Source organism: Phymastichus coffea, unplaced genomic scaffold (assembly GCF_024137745.1).
Source record: "Phymastichus coffea isolate CEN01 unplaced genomic scaffold, Cenicafe_Pcof_1.1 PCOF00100, whole genome shotgun sequence".
NCBI classification, from domain to species: Eukaryota; Metazoa; Arthropoda; class Insecta; order Hymenoptera; family Eulophidae; genus Phymastichus; species Phymastichus coffea.
This window is the reverse complement of record NW_026706911.1, coordinates 764,740-781,500: the sequence shown is the minus strand read 5'-3', so window position 1 is coordinate 781,500 and position 16,761 is coordinate 764,740. Positions and strand designations below refer to the sequence as shown.

General features: G+C 32.5%; 1 protein-coding gene across 4 annotated transcripts in view; it reads left to right on the top strand.

Annotated features, from left to right (window-relative positions):
• LOC131670109 (cardioacceleratory peptide receptor-like) overlaps window positions 1-1,213 on the top strand; it is a 53,896-nt gene extending 52,683 nt beyond the window's left edge. The window contains exons 10-11 of one of the 4 annotated variants that reach the window (XR_009302423.1): window positions 62-138; window positions 439-1,213. The gene's annotated coding sequence lies outside the window, so the exon portion shown is untranslated. Of the gene's footprint in view, window positions 1-4; window positions 185-438 lie in introns of those variants that run through there. The other 3 variants (XR_009302425.1, XR_009302424.1, XM_058945478.1) reach the window with 3 other exon arrangements.
• The last annotated feature ends 15,548 nt before the right edge of the window (window positions 1,214-16,761 follow it).

Here is a 16,761-nt window from a genome sequence, read left to right as displayed (position 1 = left end):
TTAGAACGTCAATTGACTGTTTCGAGTGCCGAAACTTCCAAAGCTTATTTTTCCGGTGCAGGACAATACAAGCCGAGCCGCGCCAACTTCCAGCTCGCCCTGCAGAGCATCCCAAGCGTCTGCGCGTCAGGCGGCAAGGTAAATTATTTCAAAGACAATCCACTGCACGATATTTTTACAAGAGGTATTATCGCAAATTACGCGGAATCCACGCTGTAACAAGCTCATTAAAAAAAAAAAAAAAAACAGAAAGCCCTATTTTTTTTTTCCTTTTGTCTTCGCGTCGTTTAATTAAACCCTTCCATTAATTCTGTCCGCCGTCGCTGCCAGCCACGCATAAACTTTACGCAAACTCCCTCGCGAAAAAGAGATAATCAAGAAAGGAGAGAGAAAGAGAGAGATGGAAAATCTCATCTCAATAAACGACTGGTATTTTAGGTGGTGACGAGTTGTGGCCAAAGTCTAATAGAATTACAAAGCAGCATCAAGCAACAGCAGCAACAGAGAGTACACGAGGAAGCTTCAGCGCCGTCTTTACGTTGCCAACCTGTCTCTTTCACTCTCATCGTCTTCCCCACTCGCGAACTTTCTAGACTGACGTTTTTTCCTTGACGCGGGGTCGCCAGACTCCCATAAAAGTGAACGTTTCGTGACGCTCCTGTGCGGGTGCCGACTACCGCGTGTCCGTATGATATACTTTTATGCGTGTATTCGGCACGCGCAAAAACTTGCTTTATGCTCTCCGAGAGGGAGGAAGAGGGCTTATAAAAAAGTTATGTTATTAGCACACGTGTTCTGGCTTGAGATTATGGAAGTCAGATTAATGGCAGAGCTCCGACAGACTCTGTTGTGAAATAAAAAAAAAAAAAAAAAAACAGATTATTAAAGTATGCTACGTGCGATAATTTATCGGACACAGTCGATTGAGTTATAGAGGTCGTTTCGTGTCAAATTTATCCCTTACTGAAGATTCTAATCGGTATAAGCTTTTTAAAATTGCACGAGTTTAGTAGCTACAACTGTGTCTTAAAATGACGGATGGCTACCGAATCTTTTTCTGCGAACGAAATGAAAGGGGGAAAAGAAATATTAGTCTGAAAAATGTATTAGGCGATTTATTCGAAAAACATCATTGAATATGCAGCATATTGAAAGTGCAACGTCGTTCAAAATTTTATAGGTGTGCATGTATGTACTTGATTAATTGCGATTAAATTTGTTAGAGCATTACCTCAACGATATTTCTTTCTTTCTTAAATTGTCGACCCGATCATGATCCATGTGTATAAAATAACTAAAATATCTGACAAATGAAAAATCTGGTCAAAAAGAATAAAATTCCGCGCTGTTCTCGAAATGTAAAAAAAAAAAAAAAAGAAAGAAACGACATTCAGACGTACTGCTCTGTGGGTATTTCTTTTATTTTGCCGGATAAAGCTTATGCAGCCTTAAAGTACTCGGTAACAGACTCCATTCTCGAGTACAGCGTGGAAGAGAGAAAGAGACAAATCTAGCTTACGGGGATGAATGGAAGAGACACTTCGGGTCTTGCTCTTGCTCGCTATGGGAATCCGATCTGCGCGAACGTCATAAATATAACCCGCTTCTTTGCGCGTTTCCTCTCCGAGATGCGCAGACGAGGCTCCGTGTTTGGGCACAGAAGGCGAAATCGAAAACACATGATTTATCGCGAGTCTCGCGTCGATCTAAAATAAAAAGTAGGGAGCGAGCCACATTGCAAGGAGGAAAATTTCGATTGAACGTGTATCAGAGAGGACAGGTGGATTGCCGTTATTGCTCGATGCTACCAAGTTCGATTCTTTTCTAATAAAAATGAGTATCCGATTTGAAGTCCAGAGGCGTGGTGTCTGACAGCGAATGACTAAGATTGTCATTGTGCGACTTTTCTTTATCTCTAACAAAACGATCGAATGTAAGGGATCGGTGCCCATTCATTAGAGCAGTGATTCACTATAAAAGTGACATTTTTGGAAGGCGGCAGTGCAAAGCTTCTCGGAGAATAATAGCGAACAAACAAATGAATGATACGCATACAATGCGAAGTAACACAATAGTGGTGGGCAAATTTCCGTCCGTCTCAATAGGTCAAAAGACTGATACGTGCGAGCGAAAGAGAAAAAAGAAACAAAGAGCAAAACCAAAATGGTTAATGGGAAATAAAGACAACGTAGAAAAGAGACGGACACGGTTCGGGTGTAATGCATAAAAAGAAAGGCAGGATGGAGATTGAAAATCGCAAGAGAGATGTATATTCGCGCAGAAATGCTTCTCGCGTCCTTGAAGCGTAGTAAGCAATGGTAAAGAAAATGCAAGCGATATGCTTTCGCGAGAGGAAGTCACTTGTCAGATTCTTGTCATATTTATTATCTATGGCTTCTCGCAAAACGAAACTCACAAGTGCGATGTAACGTGTATGTTTTCGTACCGCGTAAAAAAAAAATGAGTGTGCCAATTCAGAATGCATAACCGACACAGCAACAAGATAATATTCGATTCGTTAAAATAGGATACATTATACTGCTCACGTCCTTATCTTGAGCATAAGATAAGATTTTTAAGAAAAAATAAATATAGCTTTTCGATCAGTGGTGAATCAATTTATTACATATAGTAACATAACCAGCGCAATATTAAACAATGCGGTACCATACCATCTTTTTACATCAGGATAAGAAAGCAAAAAAAAAAACTTATACTTGTATTGAAGGCATGCAGACAATAAAAAATAATCAAATGAGACAAAAATTTAGAATGATGGAGCCCTATAGTCAGGCTTTCAGTATTAAGTTGGACATTCCAATCGTTCCAATTATTTTGCGTTAACACTAAATTGAAATATGTCAGCTAGTATTTTATAGAATTCCGCAATATAGAAACAGAGTTCATAACGCTCAATACAAAGGACCTGCATTTTATTATTTAATGACAAATTCGACTTCGATTTATTATATTGTTTTATTCGTTTCATACGAAAAACCCCTTATGTAGGGTAAACAGCGTAGTAACCTAATTTATACCAAAAAATTTAAATGATAAACCTTCTTAAAAGTTACCTTCTTTATAAAAGAATCATAAATACAGATACGTAATTTCATTTTTATTTTCCTAACTAGAAAAAAAATCATTATCTCTCCATTATTTAAAAATATATCTAAATATTTTTCAGATTATGTTTGGAACTAAAAAAAAAATGGCAATTACAAGAATAAATTATTCGATCCTATAATTTGTAAAAGTGACTAATAAATCATGACATTTAGAGTGGTATTAGCTGTTGTGCTAGTAAGACATGTGTGTTTATCGCTCTGCTATACGTCTGATTATATATATTTACTTTCGTCATGGCTTGTCCATAGTTCTTTTAGCTTACTCATACTTTATAATAAGCGAATTCAGGAAAAAGTTTTGCCGTTCGATATGGGGCACAATAAATTTCAAAATGATAAAGTGAGCGTTGCTCAAGCAGTGATTATCATCGAGAAAGTCGCAAGTGTACAAGGTAAAAAGAACCAAGCGCCTTTTTTTTCTAAAGTAATCAGTTACAGTATTTTTCCAAAGAAAAATCAAACAATCGTTATCGATACGGTGGAAGGAGTATAAATCAGAAAAAACCTCAAAGCTATCTTTGCGAAAAGTGAGCCGAAAAATAACGTCACTGCCTCCAAAATATCTCAAAATGATTTTTTTGTTTTTGGTACTTAAATGATGTTAGCTTTGCGAAAAAACTAGCCAAAAAAAGGGAATAATGTTATTTATATAAACGGTCATGAAATGAAAATAAGACTTTACGTAATGAAATAAAAGAGGATTATTTTTTCTAACGTACATTCGTGCATTTCTCATGAAATTATCGCTGGAAAATTAAAACGTAAAGATAAAAAGCTAAAATCAAGTATAAGTTTTATCTGACTAGGTATTGACGAGTTTGATTTTCATACAAATACTCAGCTTTAGAATAATACTATTTATGGACCTAGAAGACGTAATTAAGCTACCTATGGAGTCGGTCAATTACGAAGAAACAATTCACCATATATATAGAAACACAATTACTTGCTTTACTTACAATTTAGGTCACATAGCAAGATACTGCTCTAATTACGCGAACAGCCGAGATATGGAAAATCCTTTGACATCCCACATATCTCTAACAAATGTTATTGATAAGAAGCTAAAACAGACACAAGAAAGTATAGCCATCATTCAAACATTTCACAGCAGAATTGAGGACATTCCTATTCGAATGGAACCAACAAGTTAATCACACGTATTTAATGAACAAACGTTTTTTTAATAAACCTATGAGAGATAAGAAAATGTTTGCTGGAAAAAAAAAGACAGGTTTCCATTAGTTATTGGTTCTTCTTCCGTCATTAAACCAATCGACGGTACGCAAGTAACCCTTAAGAAGACCCCTAAGCAGAAATAAAACAAAAAGAAAAAACAAGTCACCAAAGTATGCCTTCTAGTGATCTAGAATCGCTGATTAATGACGTGGCTGTTAAAGTACGTACAAGCCGATCTAGTTGAGAGTTTTCCATTGACTTTTGAACTGACTAAATCTATATCATCATTCGTACAGTTTCAAATATTTAGAGTTACGTACACTTGTTAAACTTTACAATATAAGAAACATTGATGTATTTATTCTTGTTAATGTTAGGAACCACCTCAATGGATCTCGATATTTCCATCTCATCAGGCTTCTAGATAGTCAAGAAGAACACTTTGATTTGTTTATCGAAAACTAAATACTAAGGTACTGGTATCATTTACAATATAAAGCATGCAATAAGAATCTTTTGTTTTCCTACGAACTTGCGAATTTTATATTAGAACCCAAAAAGCGTATAAAACAAAAAAGAGAAAAATTTTTTAACTATACAAGGCATATACATATTTTGGTTTGTGTCACGACAGCTGAAGGCTGATATTAATTTTCATTTTTCCGGATTTAATAAGTATTGTAAAGAGATTATTCGATTGGTCGACGTATTGTTTTTTTATATGAAAATTGTAAAATTATATTGACATCAGAAGAATACATATTCATTGATTCACAGAATTATGTGGAATCAAAATCATAAACTTGAAAAAACCGATCTACATTATCGCATGCTACAAACCTTCCGACGTCACACTAACTGATACAGAATGGAGTACTATCTTAAATAACACCAAGATTAAACCTAGTTTCGTGCTAGTAGGTGATTTCAATTTCACAATCAGGCATTGAATTGCTCCTGGAACAGATATCAATGGGGAAACGTTGTGAGAGCAATCTGAGAAATTTGACTTATTCTTGCATAATAATACTATTTTCACTTGAATGAAAAATAGCAATAACTATAAAAGTAACATCAATTTAGTTCCTTTACTCTGCGATTATAACTTACTTGTTAAGGCCCAAAATCTCTGGAGATTCTGACAGGTCAAACCATTTTCCAATTTACATAGGGGCTAATGATTGAAACTAGACTATTTTTACGTGGGGATCACATCTCTTTTTCCTCTATTGAAAAATATAATTACTTTACGGAAATTGCAATAGATACCGTCAAAAAATCTACTTTTCCGAAAAAATCCTTTAGTAAGAACAAATGTCAAAAATACGGTTACATGATGGGATAATAAATGTGATAAGGTTAAACATCTAAATCAGGCTGCTTACAAGAGATGAGAGTTCATTGAAATTATATCAGATTACAAATATTATATCGAATATAAAAGATTATTATTCAGTTGTAGTCAAAAGCCCCAACAAAAACAAAAGAAAATAATATTTTTATCGTTTCACGGTTACTCTAATCTAAAACGTATCTAGCATATTTCTAAAGTCTGATAATGTCTTTTTCGACGATTATTTTACTTACGCTGAATAAAATAATCCAACACTGTATTGCTACTATAACTGACTTAGACCCAAACGTTATCGATCTATAGTTTGCTGATGACTCAATTTTATATATTTCTACTGATGGTCTAGAAAAAACTATAGAAATAATAGGAAAGGTACTCAAAATAGTCACAGATAGATTACAATTATTAGGTTTGAATGAGCCCCTGAAAAAACTAATTTTCTGCACTTTAATAAAATAAGGTATAATCCCGGAGATAATGATATTAATTGTCGGTTATTATTATTCCATCAGTATCAGTTAAATTTGTCATATTCTTGGGACTTTACTTTGACTATGAATTAACTTTTCAAAGACACTAGAGGCACAAAATTGAAAAAAATTAACAAAGTTAAGGATATAATTAAATTTCTCAGAGGTGTTCAGTGAGCATCTTACTCTGCCATTTTTCATACCTTCTTGTCAGCTAGACCTATTGTCGATTATGGATCTTTTGTCTATGTTACTACAGAAAAAGGTCTAGTTAGAATGGTGATGGGAGCCAGGATGAGTACACTTATGGATATAATTTAGATGAAACTACTAATGATGAACCAGCACAGGGCTAAGATGCTATATAGAAATTTCTTACTAAAAATATTCAGCATAAAAATTTCAATCGTTAAAGAAACTAATAAAAAATTATTACTTTTAATAATAATCAAACGCAGGAAAAGAAAGAAAAAAATATTCTAATAGACTGTATCAAAAGAATTGTATTACATGGAACATTGTTTATGAGCTTCCCTGTTTGTATAATTATAATCATTTGAGTTTGGATGATGTTGGACATGTAGATATGGACTACGAACTCGGTTCGGCACCAAAAAGGCGATAATGCTAAGCAGTTGTTCGATCAATGATTTGAGTACTCGCTTTCAAATAGTTGATAGGAAGTCTTTTGGTAGGTAGTGCTTGTATATGTGCTGGAAAATATATATGTCAAGCTAGAAATTTAATACCGAACTAAGTGCCGTATCTGATGTTATGGATGTTGCTTTGATACTTACCTACTATAATATAAATATCTTCATTGACTCGCTAAGTACAATCTTAGCTTTGAGTAATCCCAAAAATAGATTAAATGCCAACTATCAACTACTTGAAATTTTTAAAAACAAAAAACAATTTGAGATTTCTTCCTAACCATCAAAATGTTACTACCGTTATATATGCTGGATTCTGGCACATATAGAGATAGTAGGCAATAAACTTGAAGACAGCTTTGCTAAAAAAGCCACAGAACAACAACCAGTAATACGATGCATCCTATTTTCAAATTTCAAGTGACTGTTACAAAAATATCCGTTAACGAGACGTTAAGAATAATTAAAAACCAAGGTTTAACTAAAAACATTAACTACTTTGAAGGGTACCATGTCCATCAATAACAGAGATTTTATTGCAACAATGCATCAAATTCGCAGCGATCACAACAGCTTAGAAGTGTTATTCGACAAAATTAAATCCCTATGTTTAAGTGTAGTTACCATTTTTAGGGTTCAGCTCATGTTATTTGGCAGTGCTCAATGTATAACTATAAATGAAAACACATGATCGCTGCTCTACTTAAAATCAAGCAGTCGTTCCCGGTTGATATTAAATGGTTAGATAAGCAATCCAACAGCGAAATTATGGATATAGTTTATAAATAAAATAAATGTAAAATAGTTATAGTATAAGCTGTATCGATTCTAGCGCATAATAACTCAAGAATCTGTACCGATTCTAACGCACTTCCCCTTCCGAACCGTTAATATTGTTTTAGTATGAAACAGACGGCATTTTTGATATTATACGATTATTTATAATCGATTTATTTTTAATTATTTAATAAAATATTATATAATAAGAATTTATTTAAGAACAAAATCTTAATTGAGAAATCGAGTATTTTATTAATTTTTTCCGCGCATGAATATTTATATTTGAATGTATAAGATTGAAATTAATGTTATAATATTTAAAGCGTAGGATAAATTTTAAATAGTAATTTAATCCATATAGTTTAAAATAATTAAAAGAATATTTATATATTTATTTTGGCTGTGATATAGTATATAAAAAATTTTTAAATTCATAAATCTTTAAGAAAAGCAATTTATATTCAAAATGTTAATTAAATAATACAAAAAGAAAGAGGAGAAGATAAGAAAATGAAAAAAAGGAAAGAGCGTCAAATAAAATATATATAAAATAAATACACAAAATACATAGAATAAAAATACATCAAATAAACAATATAAAATATAAAAATATTTAAACAAAATAATATCTATCTTCACTTTTTAATGGACATAATTTTCGGCTTCTTCGCCTCCATTTGTCGGTTGCTGACATTGGCGAGAGGCTTTCCCTGAAAATATGGCGGTGGTGGTAAGGTGTCGTTGTTTTCGTCAGACGTCGTCGTCAAATCGACGAGTACATTAACAACAGCAGCAGCAGTAAAACAAGACAGGTGGTTCTCACATCATCCTCGACACGGCCGAGGTGAGGAAGTATCCACCTGTTTGAGTCGTTAACACGATTCACCCTTGTTGTCTGCTTATGATGCTGCTGTCGCTGAGCAGTCTCTTTTGCTGTAACATCAGGGAGTGCTCTAGAGATTTGTTACTCTCCTTCAATGATCTTTCGATCGTTGGAGATAGAAGCATGAACCGGTGGAACAATGCTTGCGCAAGTATCCCACGAACTACTTTTCTTGAGCAACTTTTCTCCGCTGCATGTGACGAGATTATCAACCCCGTGCGCTACTGCGACCTTGTTGTAGCGTGCAACGTCTGCTTTCCGCGATCGATCGAGCTTCTTCAGCACACTGGTCAAACTCAGCACACAAAAGAAGTCAAAGCGAGCAACTTCAGCCTGTAAAAAAAAATCGCTGCTTCTCAAGCATCATCTTTCGCTTCTCTACTCCTAACTTTATCAGTTTTGGGTATGAAGCAAAATGTGAAAGTCATCTCCCGCAGAATGGCTACAAACTTCTGGAAAAACGAAAAAATATTAAAGCATGTTTTATTTATTTTTTAATAAGAACTACTTATTTACTTGTTCACTGATATTTTTCAATTAATAATAAAAGCAGTAGCACAAGCAGCCACATCAGAGGATGCTAATATTTGGAAAATGTTTTCAAAACGTTTACAAAACCGTTTTTTCAATAAAATTTTTTGCAGCCTGAAATATCAAAATGTTTTTAAAATGCGACATCTGTCCACTCTTATTGTAATTTATTGACTAAGCTATCGTTTTCAGAATGCTATGAAAACTTATTGAAAACGCTTTGAAAACGTTTTGAGAATATTTTAAAAACAGTTTGAAAGCATTTTCAAAAGGATTTGTTATTCAAATTGTATGTATCGTCAATACATATAATTCAGGCGTTCGGTAATGTATTGTATTTTTTTTGTCCCTAGGAAACCTTTAAAAAGATACCAATGATAATGGAAGTATGGGTAGTGTTAGATTGAGATAAAAGTGGCTTTGTGTCAGAAATGCGAAATGCGATTTATTTTCGAAACCGATTGAAATATCAAATAATTGAAAATATAAACGCAATTCAATTTCAAGAATACTAAACTAATAACAATTTAATCTAAGTTAATCTTAAAAAACTTAATCATTAAAGATAAAGAAATAAATCGAAAGATATAAATTATTTAAGCTGCTGCAGATAACTTATACAAAAAAATGCGCGCGTGCTTAATAAGTGCCACTTGCTTTTTCTAGCGCTAGAGCTAATCAAAACTGGCTGAAAACCGCGCAAGCTAAGCTACTGAAAAAATCCCTCCTGTGGTTTTTGTCCACTTTGGACTCAAAGGACGTAGGTGGTGCCCTTTTTTGACCCCTTGCCAATGACCAAATTCAAGCCGCTGCACCAATCTTTATTCTAGTTAGTGATTGGTTAAGATAGCGCCGTTTGATGGCTCAATCGATTAAATTCGATCATGGCCTGTGTGACTCGTATCAAACACTTAGATCGTGCCAATTTTTAGCTCATAACAATTTCTAAAGATCGTGCCAATGTTTGACTCATATCAATGCAACAGATTATTAATGGAAGCTCAATTTTATATTTATTGTTCACAGTAAACTTCAGAAGTCAAGCTCCCAACCAGTCTATCACAGTGCATTTTTGACATTTTTAGCGATGTAAATGCATTTTTAAGAGATTGAAATGGGTAATAGCAGCAGTTTGAAACGTTAATAAAACTATTCGAGATAAATGAACAAATTGATAAGCGATATAATACTTTCAGTTAGATTAATAAATCAGAAACATTTAATGATAGACTACATGATCCTTTGATTAAATTTCAGAATGTTTCAAAACGATAAAATTCGAGATAGGTTAAATCATTCTATTCATTATAAATTTATTATTTTTTATTTGATATTTCTGTTAAATCTAAACTAATAAAGACTTAAAAATTTCAACGGCTCACCCTGTACCAGTGCATGCTCTTCATAGTAACTCAAACGCTTCATGGGACCTCGCAGGCTGTTCTAAACAAATTTATAAATTTTCATATAACATTTTTCCGTAGATATCGCTTGATGTGTAGTTTTCGTTTAACAAAAATATCGTCGTGTTTAAAATGACAATGATTTAGCTTGTAGTTATTATGTTAATTCTTATGACATATATTATAATTTATTATTAAATTGCAGAACAAATTAATTTACTTTCAATTCATGTCAATATTATAATTTTTAACAATATTAGTTCCCGATCACGTTTCTGAATAAGTTTACATAAAGAATATTTCGGGAAATTTTGTTCGCATGCTGGTCAATTTACAACTTTTATGATTTCGAAAAGGCTAATGAGATTTAAGAAAAAACACGTGGTTACGAGCTGCGTTTCTGCGTGCGCTTAAGTATTTGGCAATAAGCCTAAAATTTGGCGATATTACCTAATCGAGCACTAAGCGACTACGACTGAATAAAATATGTCAAACTGATGAAAATTTCAAATTTTCGTGGAGTATATATGAGACATGATCTGTTGGGATCCTCACTACAGGGAATCATGCATCATTAATTTAGATGATAAAGCTGGATCTAGTACGCACTGGATGGCGTACCGCAAGACGGGTGTCTACTTTGACAGTTTTAGTGATTTACAACCTCCTTTAGATGTATTGATTTATCTCAATGATGATAAAGTCAAATACAATCACCAGAGATATCAAGGCTACAATATATATATATATATATATATATATATATATATATATATATATATATATATATATATATATATATATATATATATATATATATATATATATATATATATATATATATATATATATATATATAACTGCAGCTATCTTTGTTTACAGTTTTTATTAAAGAAAATTAGCGAATGGAAAGCTATACAAGGAGTTGTGTATGGCGATAGCGGGTTATTCTATCAAAAACTACCATGGAGTTGATAGTTTTAGATAAACTGACATTGAGTCTTTCAGGTACATCATTGGTACTCAAGACTGTTCTCCAAAGAGCTATTACCAAACAAGAGATACGTCTTAAGTTCCATAGAAATGCTAACGTTAAAATCTATATCAAACGCTGAATTACCCAACAATAAGTTTCACGCTGGTGACGAGGAATTAATTTTACCTGAAGGAAGCTACGTAATCAAGGAGATTAATGACTTTCTTCAAAATGTATTAGCTCAGAAGGTCATCACAATTACTCTCAAACTTAACAACAATAGTCTTCGTAGTGTTATCAATTGCAGTCACATAATTGCAATCACAGCCGAAAAGAAGATTCTATTGGACGACTGTTGGGCTTATACAACGAAAACTGTCATCTAAAAGATTAACACAGAAATACAGGAAGGAGAACTCTTGGCGTGAACGTCATCTCCATGGTATTTCTTGAAGTTCGGCTAACTTGCCTTACAACACAATTGGTGAAATCATTAAAGGAACTTTGGGACAAGCAGAAAAAGTATCTGTCTCTAGAGTCACACACAGAGTAGTTGTAGAGATTCAAATTGCTCATTCGCGACATTGACGATCTCGGCAATGGAACCGCAAAACAAGCTATATTACTCACAGTGTGTCCACATCACAGGAGATTATCCAATTTTCAATGTGCACTACGCAACGTCAAGTTGATGAAGCAATTCTATCCTGATAATGCGTATATGAACTGGCAGTAAATAAAATGAGACAAAACCAGAGTAGTGGATATACAAAGCTCAACGACAAAGAAGTAGGAACAAAACAAGGGGAAGAAAAAATGTACTTGGAAAAAGTATTCTGAAAAATACTCATTCAATACTAACTCTTGGCTCTAAAATTCCGCCTATAAGAAGATATAAAACTGCTACATAACATTTTGTGAATATTGATTGAATCTTACGTGTAAAAGCGTGGTTGGGACTCCTACTACTTAAATTTTTTAATAGATATTACAACATTTATTTCAATCTTACATATTGAAATACCAATACTCATGCACGGAAATAATTAATAAAACGCTTGATTTTTTAATTAAGATTTTTTCTTCAATAAATTTTTATTACAAAATATTTTATTAAATAATTAAAATTAAATCATTATAAATAATCATAAAATATCGAAAACGCCGTCTGTTTCATACTGTAATAGAAATCGCAGCTCAGGAGGGGAAGTGTGTTAATAGCGGCATAGCTTATCTACTAGTCATTTAGGACAATAATATGGCTAGTTTTTTCTGTTTGTATCACTTTAGAGTACTTATGTATTTATTCCTAAGTATTGCTCGATTTCTTTCTTTTCTCTTATTTTTAATTTTGTCTTTCTATTCACTCGCCATTTTCTATTGTCATATTCTATTTGTACTCTTAATTTTTGTATAATTAAGATAATTAATTAGGTATTTGATGCATAAAGCTAAATAACTGTAAAAAAGTTAGTAAAGCTCCAACATGACGTTTATTATGATTCAAAAGTCAGTTACAAAGTAAAAAATAAATAAAATTGATAGTGTAATATATAGTTTATTAAAAACTGTTCTCAATATAATAATATTAGCTCATATATATACTTTTTAAAGAAGGTATTTAAATTCTTTTTTCTATTAGTTTTAGGGCTATTACTACCGTGATTATATTTCATTTATTTTATCTTTCATTCAATATCAAAAATCAATTATTACAAAATTAATTAAGATCCCTAAAACTCATCAGTAGTAAACCAAAACGAACGATTTAAAAATAAAATGAAGTTGCGAGTTCTATGGTATAAATAATAAATAAAATTCAAATCGAACGGAAAAAATATATTTTTAAAAATACGTCTCAAATTTTTGAGATTCAAGTGGAAAATGATACGCTCAAAGTATACGTGTAAATACGTTTAAATAAATAACACTTTTAAGAATACAACTGCGTAAAAATAAATGTAAAAATGTAGGTCCGTAATTACATTTGTTTCTTATGTGAAGATTAATGATCTGTGTATATAAAAAATTACATCGAATAGATATAATATTTATTGAATTTGTAAGTCTACCATTCATAGGGGTAGATTATACATTATTGCTTAATATACAATGAAATAGAAAGATTTAAACGGTGACTACATTTATTGTTATTAAAAACATAGCTTATACTAATCGAAAACTAGATTATTGGTATAGTATTGGTAGTTGGTAAAGAATATTATTCAACATAAAAATGAGTAATTTCCACTATTGTATTTTCAATCATTCAGGTAAATTAACTTTTTGATTGAAACATCTCAGTTGAGACTGGAAAATTTGAAATCGCTTTTTGTCTATAGATTTTTGACATTATTTCTATTTCTTTTGAAATACCTACGAACAAGAAAATTTTTCATGTCTCGTCTGAGATTTCATATTTATGAATTGAAAGGAATTTTGAAATTTCAGAAAATCCAAATAAAATGACAATTTTGGGTAATACTTACTCTGTCTGTCTTTTCAATTTAAAGGAAAAGTGTAATTGAGATGTTTTGTAATATTGAATTGTACTTAATCAGGAAGAAATAACAAATTGTATAAGATCGATAAAGATAATTATAAAATTGATATTCATGTATGTTTAAAGACAACAGTAAAATTGATTATAACAATGGATGTCGGGACAAATATTAAATTTGATCTACTACTATTGTAAACTTTAAAATAAAATTATTATTGCATAGAAAATATTATTATGCCATTATTTCTTGCCTTTTAAAATTAATTATATTTTCATTCATGTTCAATATGAATATTTCATTAGAAGTCTAATGTAAAAAGCGAAAGGTAAGTAAATATTTGTAATAAAAAGAAAAGGTAAAAGTTTTGAGTTATTCTATTATTACACGATAAATATAAATTTCTAATATAGAGTACATATAGCAAACATATTAAACACAAGTTAATAAAGCAGTCGTCAGCAGTTGCTTTCAAAGAATACATAGCTTACTGATTTGATTCTGGAGATAAAAATGGTTGAATTATCTCTTACTAAGCACGCTTTCACTATAACAACTCGTATACAGATGTAGAACGAGTAGTGATGCGTCTGCGCAGATTCTTCAACTTGATATTTGAAGGTTGCACGTCAAATAATAAACGAAATCAGAATCCCATGAAACTAGGCTAACTTTCCTTGATTCCATTCTTGAAGAAGAAGTTTCGGCGACCACATACAGACACGTGCTGAGATGCTGCATGAAAAGTGGAAGGTGGATAAATTCCAGGAAGTCTTTGATATCTTCCTCGTTGACAGACGGTGGGTAATTGAGTATATTCGTAACGTTTTATTTGCGGAGGGGAACGCGATGCTATTCTAATTCAATTTTACGAGTCAAAATCTTTTGGTTTATACTTTTTTAACAACCAACACATAGCTAAATACTGGAGGAAAACTTGTATAGATATTAAGTTGACTTTTTCTGGACATCAGTTGCGATAATTACAGTTTCTTTCGATATTGAAGCTCTGGAATTGCTTATTTAATTATGGTCGCAATTTTCTTTTCTTTATTTTAGAATACACAATGCTGTAAACTGTACGCTTAAGTACGCTTAAGTACGCTTAAGTAACTATTTATATTGGGTTGCACACTTGACCAATCAGTTTCCTTACTTAATATTACAACATAGTATTGTCTAACAATAAAAAAAAGTAGGTAATTTATATAAATTACAAATAATAGGGGCCCAAGGATAGTGCCATAGGCTGCACTAAACAAAACTCTTGCTTGTATATCGTTCTAATTTTTTCAGTAGAAATTCATGATCAACTATGTCAAAAGCTTCTGCTAAGTCTAGTAAAACAACTACCACGTTTTTTTTGCGCTTATTCCTTTAATTAATTGAGTAATTTATTATGTAGGATAGAATATTCTTTCTTCCTACTTGTTTTCTTATATTATCATATTATCATCACAACATTATATAATCTCACATTTATTATTTTTTCAAAAATGTTTGCAACGTGAAATCGGTCTTTAGTTCATTGGCGATAATTTGTTGCCTGTTCAAATTTTTTGTATAATTATCCGTAACTCCCTCAATACTAATGATTAAATTTTGCATTTTATTAATTCGATTCTTGAAAATGTAGATGACCTTACAATATAATTTACTATTCTTGTAATTTTTTTATTTATACTTTGTTTCAGCTCATCTTTTGCCATAGCGTTGTCATTTCTTTATACTTAAAATTTGAAATTTAACAGCTTTTATTGAACAATATCATATTTTTTACCTATTTTTTTGTAACTGGCTTTCTACAATCGGCACATCATCTTTATTCAGGCAGTTCAATACAACAGTTCTATTTCTTGTTTCTGTTACCGTCTTAAGTAAAAAATGTATCTTTTTATAACTTTTTTACAATAGTCGTACGCGGTGTATTTCTGTACCTCTGATTTTACTTTTAGTACCAGAGGTAGATTGTGTTTGACCGTAATTACATTTTGTTTAGCTATTTTATGTTCACTTCTGTTCAAGAGCAATTAAAAATATCAACTTCTCACTTTGATTACAAAAGACAAACTATATAAAATAAATAAATAAAATAAATGCATCAACTGATAGAAAATAAAGTGACAACTGTTTAAAACATAAATAATTAATTTTTAATTATCTCAGGTTATATCTGCACCGACCGAAATGCGAACTACTCCCTTGCGTTACTTAAGTACACTGTCAGTTACCGTTACTACGGAAGTGCATGAAAATAGGATTATACTTCGTTTAAAGTCCGAAATTATAATTACTCGTGGGCGCACGTGGGGGCGGGAGAATAATGTATTTCGAAAATTTCTTTGAAATTACACGATAAAATCCGCACACGCGACAATTTAATTGAAACCATAAATATTTCGCCGATCAAAGATACCTCGACAAAGTTATCTAGTTGATGCGGAAGAGAGGTTTCCCCTGCGCCCACGGCCAGTATTATATCTTGGCAAAATCGACGCGCGTTAGGGCAGAAAATGAAGAGGAGATAGGACAGGCAGTGTCCGACAAACATGTGAAAGGCGACACATTTGACGTTTATATTTATCGATCGAGCACAAAAAGAGGAGGTTAGAGTCTTTCACGCCCGCGCGCGTGACAAAAGGACTTCCTTGCAGCGCGAAAGTCGCATGGAAAGAAAAACAAGGTAAACAAAAAAAAAAAACCTTTGCGGCAGGGCCGAGAGAAGATGATGTCGCACAGCAGCGGTTATCGGACAGCTTGTGCCAATTATCAGGCCTGCCATCTCAAGTCCGGCCGGCTATTTGATAACTCCGCCAGGAATGTCTTTAGCCCAAGATGCCATGAGATGGGTTAGTCTCTCTTTCCTTCTTGTGTGTGTGTGTGTGTGTGCGCGCGCGCGCGCG